The following is a 6472-nucleotide window of genomic DNA, read 5'->3' as shown; positions in this document are numbered from 1 at the left end:
CGGCGTGCCCCCGGAGCGGGATATACCCCGCGCGGCTCCTCTGCTCGTCCTCTCACAGCCCTGCACGCAAATGCAGAAACCCACGCCGAACTCCACTTTTCCCCACGACCCTTCCCCCATCCGGAGATGTTCTCAGGAGTACTCAGGTGCCGCCTTCCGCCGTCCCTGGAACTGGGCCCTCGCCCACCCCCCAGAACAACCGACTCCAAACGTCCCTTAATCACCCAGGAGCTATTTAAGTAGATATTCCCACAACATTCCACCTCTCCTTTCAGAGATTCCCAAATAAACGTCCTTTGAAAGGTTAAAGGTTACCGCCTCACTAATAACCCACTGGACCCTGAAAACAGTGCATGGTCTCTGTTGAGATCTTTCTCCAACTGAATCTTCTAAGTTTTCTCCTAGTTTCAGGCCTTTCTCCCAGGCACCTATCACGCTCTCTGGCACTGAAATCAGTTATTCCTATTTGACTGAGATAATTGAAATTTGTGTGTATTATTAATACCTCCTCGTTGTGATTTTTAACAGTAATCCAATTCAGCCTGGTTTCAGAGGACTTGCAACCTTAATCCAATAAAATACAGTCCACAAGAAAGGAAATGCCTTAGAATATTTTTACAAAGAGAAAAAAGGGCCCTCATTCATTTGAGTGCTTATGTCTTAATTTTAGAACGATTTCTTTCAATTTTGAAACTGTTTCTTTGCCCAAAAATATCAGAGTTAAAGGCATTTATAAGACACTTTGTTTTAACGAATCAAAAGTGAAAATGTAACTTTTACAGTTAGGTATTGAAAACAAAGTTCATGCAAGTTTCAATTCCAAGAAGTCACTTTGAAAACTGCAAACCTAACTCTGTGTAATAGTATTTTACCCACTAAAGAGCTAAAGTTGGGGGAAGAGAAGAAAAAAAGAGAAAAACAGCAAGAAAAGTTGAGAGGACATTCTTACATTACTCTTTTCTAAATGCAATTCTCCACAGTTTTGTGATAAGGAGAGTGAGAATATCAATCTCAAACATGAGATAAATTTAACTATAAAATAATAAAGAAATCCTTCTAAATTTCTCATCTCATATAAAACTAGATGAGTTTATATTATGACAATATTAAGGAAAGATTCACCAAGTTTTATCTAAGGCCAGAAAGGAAAATAATTTCACTTTAAGTCTAGAATCAGTTCACAGATTATACTAAGAAATGGATTTAGCAAATTCCTGTTTTGAACCTGTATCAAGAAATCAACAACTGTTTGAAAGCTGCCTTAAACCTGGCTGCATGCACTTTGTCCTTTTAAAAGCTATTTGCAATGATACTCGACCTTGTTCCAAAAAAAGATTCCAAGTTGCTCCAGTGGGCACTTAGATTAAATAATAGCCTGAGGTATCTCACAGACACTAGAATAAGACAGACTCATTTGTTTTCCTCGTTATCCATCTGTAGATAACATACCATAGGAAGAAAATACACATTGAGTATTGTGCTTAGTTCTTTCAAGGATCCAGCATGATGTTTACTTTTACTTTTCCACAGAACAATTCATAATCATGAATCTAAACAGAGAAATAAATGCTGATGCTCAGGTTTGCCAAAAACAAAACAAAAACTGCTAACTGGACAAGTAATTTAAACACCAGGAGGCGGGAATCATGGGGACTACTCTAGAGTCTGTCTACCTCTTGCAGTAATTAATGCCACAAGTAGATAAATTTCAAATTAATTAATGTGTTCATTTGTTATCCTTTGAATTATTTTAGAATTAGAAAGAAAAAAAACACAAATGGCTATGTATAGACACATTATTAGTGTTCATTTCCAGAAAGCACAGATGACAGAAATTTAAGAAAAAATGATATAAATCATCATTGCCCTAAGGAGAAAATATGAAGAAAATAGTTAGCTACCATATTACTAATACTATATTTGGCATGATACTTATTACCTGTTAAGATTATGAATGGTAATAATTATCAGGGTCATACATTCTCATTAGAGGAAGAATGGGCAAGCATTTTAATGCTGTAACACCTATAAAAGGCCTATGCTTTTTATTATATGTTCAGTATATATTTGTGTGACAGTAATGAGTTAACATGTCAACTCAATCAATAAACACCATTTTTAATGACTTGTTTGACAGAAAGTATACATTCACATGCCAATGTAAATACAGAAGAGAAAGGGAGCACTAGTAGAAGGAATAATCAGAAAAATCAATTGCAGTTTAGTTAAACATGAGCACTAGCCCCTCTTTTTGCTACAATTGCAAACCTTAAATCTATCAGATGGAAACCTATTCAAATTCTCTAACCTATGCTATAGCTAAATATGTATAATAAGTATAAATTATCTTTGGTAAGCAAAATCCACATTCACTCATGTACTAAAAGTATTATGCTGATAGTAGTTCCATTTGGGTTTGGTTTTTTGATCCAATGCCCTGAATTATTTTATCCATCATATTTAACTTATTTAAAAAATATTGAATGTTTAAAAATCACAATTTAAAACAATGACTGGAATTTGAATATGTTTTAATATTTCTATATAGCTACTGTAGACTATCTTAATGTAGGAAGACTTTTCAATTATTTTGAATATGTTGTAAGCCATTAAAACTAGATATGGATATAAGCACCACTAGAAATTTTGTATTTCATGTAATAATAATGTACTCAATAATTGTTAGCAGTATGTAATATACAAGTTTTCACATATCATTTCTTTGTGTCTTCTAAATCAGCTGCTTGGTTACTTTGGAAACAATTACTTAACTGTTAAATTTCTCTGTTCCATTTCTCTTTGACTCTGATATTCCAAATTTCCATTTGATTATCATAATAATAGCAACTACCATTTGCTAAGAATTTACTGTGCTCCAAGCATAGAGAAAACCAAGGTAGTGTGGTATATTAGTTTTCTATTGCTGTGTTTTCTATTGCCGGCTGGAGGCTGTCCTCAGCCCCTAGAGGCCACCTGCAGTTCCTTGCTATGTAGGCTTTCCCAAAATGGCTGCTTACTTCATCAAACCAGCAAGAGGTGTCTCTAAACTCTCTAGAATGAGTCAGCTAGCAAGACAGAGTGATATTCTATTATTTTTGCCATATTCTATGGTTTAGAAGCAAGTGGCAAGGATTGCTAACACTCAAAGAGAGAGCATGGCACAAAGTTGTGAACACCAAGACATTGGAAATCATGGTGACTACAGTCTGTCTACCACCTGCAGTGATTAATTCTACAGGCTTTGGAATTTAGCTAACCCTGGGTTTTAAACTTGCTGTGACACTTTAGCTATGTGATTGTGTTATCAGTTTCTTATACTTTGTTTCTTCATATGCAAATAGGTCTCTTTTTAATTTCAATCTTGGTCTAATAGAAGTCCCCATTGGCATTTCTACTTTTAACTGCTACTTCTTTTGTCTGTGTCTAGTGTGTGTGTGTGCGTGTGTGTGTGTGTGTGTGTGCACGCACACACCTGTTTCTAAGGCCATGCAAAACCAATTCAGTATCAATACCTTTAAAAATAGGACTCAAGCTAGGTAAATTAAAAAATAATAAATCCATAGCATTAGAAAGATAATTATTAAACATAGAGGCTTTCAGAGTTTAGAGAACTTTGTTGGGATTGGCTTTTTTTCTCCTTCTGAATCATGTTTATGCATATGATACAAAAGGACATGCTATGGCATGATAGTATTCATGGGTTCTGGGTTTGCATTCTAGCTCCGCCACTTTCTAGCTGAGTAACTTCAGGTATGTTAAGCTCTCTAGAGCTCGGTTCTTTATGGGGATAAAGATAGTACCCACTTCATAGATGTACTGTTAGGATAACATTTAAAGCATTCTTAAATAGCATAGTTTAGTGCCTAGCTTATAGTCAATACTCAAAAAAATGTTAGCTATCAAATTCATTATTATAATCTTCACTATCTCATTAGGAAGTCTATGTTGATGAAAACCACAGAACAGGAAGTGACAAGACATGGCTATGAATGAAGTAGGTAAGATGAAACATGAGAAGCCACAAGATCTTAAAAATCCTCATAAGCCAAAGGGCTGCAAGTGAAATAAATAGTCAGAAGGTATGAAAAGTCACAAGTCATGCCAGGCCCCGGGTGCACGCAGCGAGCGTGTGGGAAGAGACACCCGCGAGCATGTGGGAAGAGACACCCCGCCTTCAGAGATCCAGTTCTGAAGGGGAAATGGCAACATCCATAGGTCAGGGGTGGATGGGCGGGGGGCGGGGATTAAAGAGGGGAAAAAAAAAGAAAAGCCACAAGTCAGAAATTGGACAAATAGGATCTAGGGAACAAGGTAAGACTGAATTCTCAACCAAACTGTGAGGAATGCAGCCTAAAACATCAGCAAGAGAAGAGCACATGAAACAGGTAATTCGTCAGACATGAAACCTTTTATGTACTTCCTTCTGGAGTGGGAGTCAACCACAGAACATATCTAGTCCCCCATTTTGAATAGGAAACAAGTCATGTTACTATTAGAAAATAGAGGATAAATTATTGAATAGATTAGAGGAGTACAACAATTGGAAATATGAGCATATCCTGACAAATGTAAAATTATTTTCAAATTGGACCATTTCCCTAGAGGAATATATATGTATGTATGTATGTATGTATGTATGTATGTATGTATATATGTGTGTGTGTGTGTGTGTGTGTGTGTGTGTTGCATGACACTTTAAAAAAAACATTTGCATTGAGGTATAGTTTATATGTAGCGGTGTGTGTGTGTATATATATATATATATCTCCCATTTTATTAGTCTCATTATATTTTTTCTTATGTTTCCTTATATAGTATTTGGTCCTTTTATTGTTTCATTTGGTCCTTTTGTCTATGGAGGCTTCGTCTAACAAAGTTATAAATATTTCCAGGATGAGGTTTTCTGTTGCCACTGCTATTATACTTTCTAAAATATCCCTACACATTATGAAACAATATACTACATAGTATTAGGCTTTCAATAAATGTTTGTTGAATTAAAAAATAAATATGAATTCCTCCCTTTAGTAATAGTATTTGGTATAATGATTATTAATAATTCATAAACTTAATGGATGACCTTGAAATCATACTTAACTCTTTCATATCCCACAACTACTGTGTCAGAAAATACTATTCTACCTTCAAAATATATCTAAACACTTCTCACCACTCACATTACATCCAACCTGGTCCAAGCCATTTTGCCTGAAGGGCCCCTAACTAACTATGGCTGTTGAGCTATATACTGCTCATTACAGGAAGCACCATTCACAGAAACTGCAGGGTGAATGATGCTTCTTGGAGGTATGCAGTACAATCATTCTACTTGCATAAATTATTGCAAAAGTCTCCTAGTCTTTGTCTCCCACTTGTCTATTCTCAACATAATTGTCAGCTTGATCCTGCTAAAACTTGTCAGATCATGTCATTTCTCTGCTTAAAACTCCAGTATCTTTGTTTCATTCATAGTAAAAGATAAAGTCCTCACAAGGCCCTAGATGACCTCATTCCAGTCTTATCTCTCTAACTTTATCTCCTCCTGCTTCCCCCGCTCCTTCCTCTCCCTTCCCCCTGCTGCCGTTTCTCATTGTGCTCTAATCATATTGGCCTCCTAACTGTTCCTGGGACATACCAGGCATGTTCCTGCCTCAGAGCCTTTGCATTTGTTCTTCCCTTTGCCTGGAATGCTTTTCCCCCGGATATCCAAATAGCTAACTCCCTCCTCTCTTTCAGGTCTTTATGAGGAATTTCATGACACCATATTTCTCGTTGCAACACCATGTCTTATCTCCTTTTCCACTTTATTTTTCTCCTTAGCCTTTATTGTCACTTAACCCCACCCCCACTCCCATACGTTTTATTTATTGTCTGTCTCTCCCCTAAAAGAATGCAAGCTCCATAAGAGCAGAATGTTTTGTCTGTTTTATTTACCACTTTACCCCCCAGCACCTAGAACAATGCCTGGTGCAAGTTGAGAACTTAATAAATATTTGTTGAAATAATGCATGAAAGATAAAAAGAAACTGGTGCTTATAACCATAAACTACTTTTTTTGTACACTCAGCAGGATGAGTAGCCAATTAGTCTAATGTCTTGAAAACAATTTGCCACTGATATGTTATTGGGCTCAAGATTTTTGTAAACCACTATGAATTTATTAGATTTAAGATGAAGATGATAGTCTTGGCTTATTTTACAATTGGTGTAAATTTTACAATTTTAAGTAATATCTATATGAGATTATTTTTGAAATATGTAATTCTATAATGAAGTAGAACTATAAAGACAGAATGTTTAAATATTTATTGGGAAAAATTTTTTTCATTTAAAACTTTTCTAGGAAAATTATGGGCAATTTCCAGAGAAACAGAAGCTGTAGTTGGCCTCTCAAGGGCTTCCCCAGAACCACTTCTACATCAACTGGGTATGTGACTCAACACCAGCTATGGCTCAGAAAAAAACCCTAAGC

General features: G+C 36.0%; 1 long non-coding RNA gene across 1 annotated transcript in view; it reads left to right on the top strand.

Annotated features, from left to right (window-relative positions):
• The window catches only part of LOC112477899, a 10066-nt gene that overhangs the window by 2322 nt on the left and 1272 nt on the right, over positions 1–6472 (top strand). Inside the window, exon 2 of the long non-coding RNA XR_003045654.1 lies at positions 6344–6427. This is a non-coding gene — a long non-coding RNA (uncharacterized LOC112477899). The remainder of the gene's footprint in view (positions 1–6343; positions 6428–6472) is intronic.

The sequence above is a fragment of the Pteropus alecto genome, unplaced genomic scaffold (assembly GCF_000325575.1).
Source record: "Pteropus alecto unplaced genomic scaffold, ASM32557v1 scaffold131, whole genome shotgun sequence".
Lineage (NCBI taxonomy): Eukaryota > Metazoa > Chordata > Mammalia > Chiroptera > Pteropodidae > Pteropus > Pteropus alecto.
Note: the sequence above shows the minus strand (reverse complement) of the source record. Positions and strands in the feature narration are given on the sequence as shown.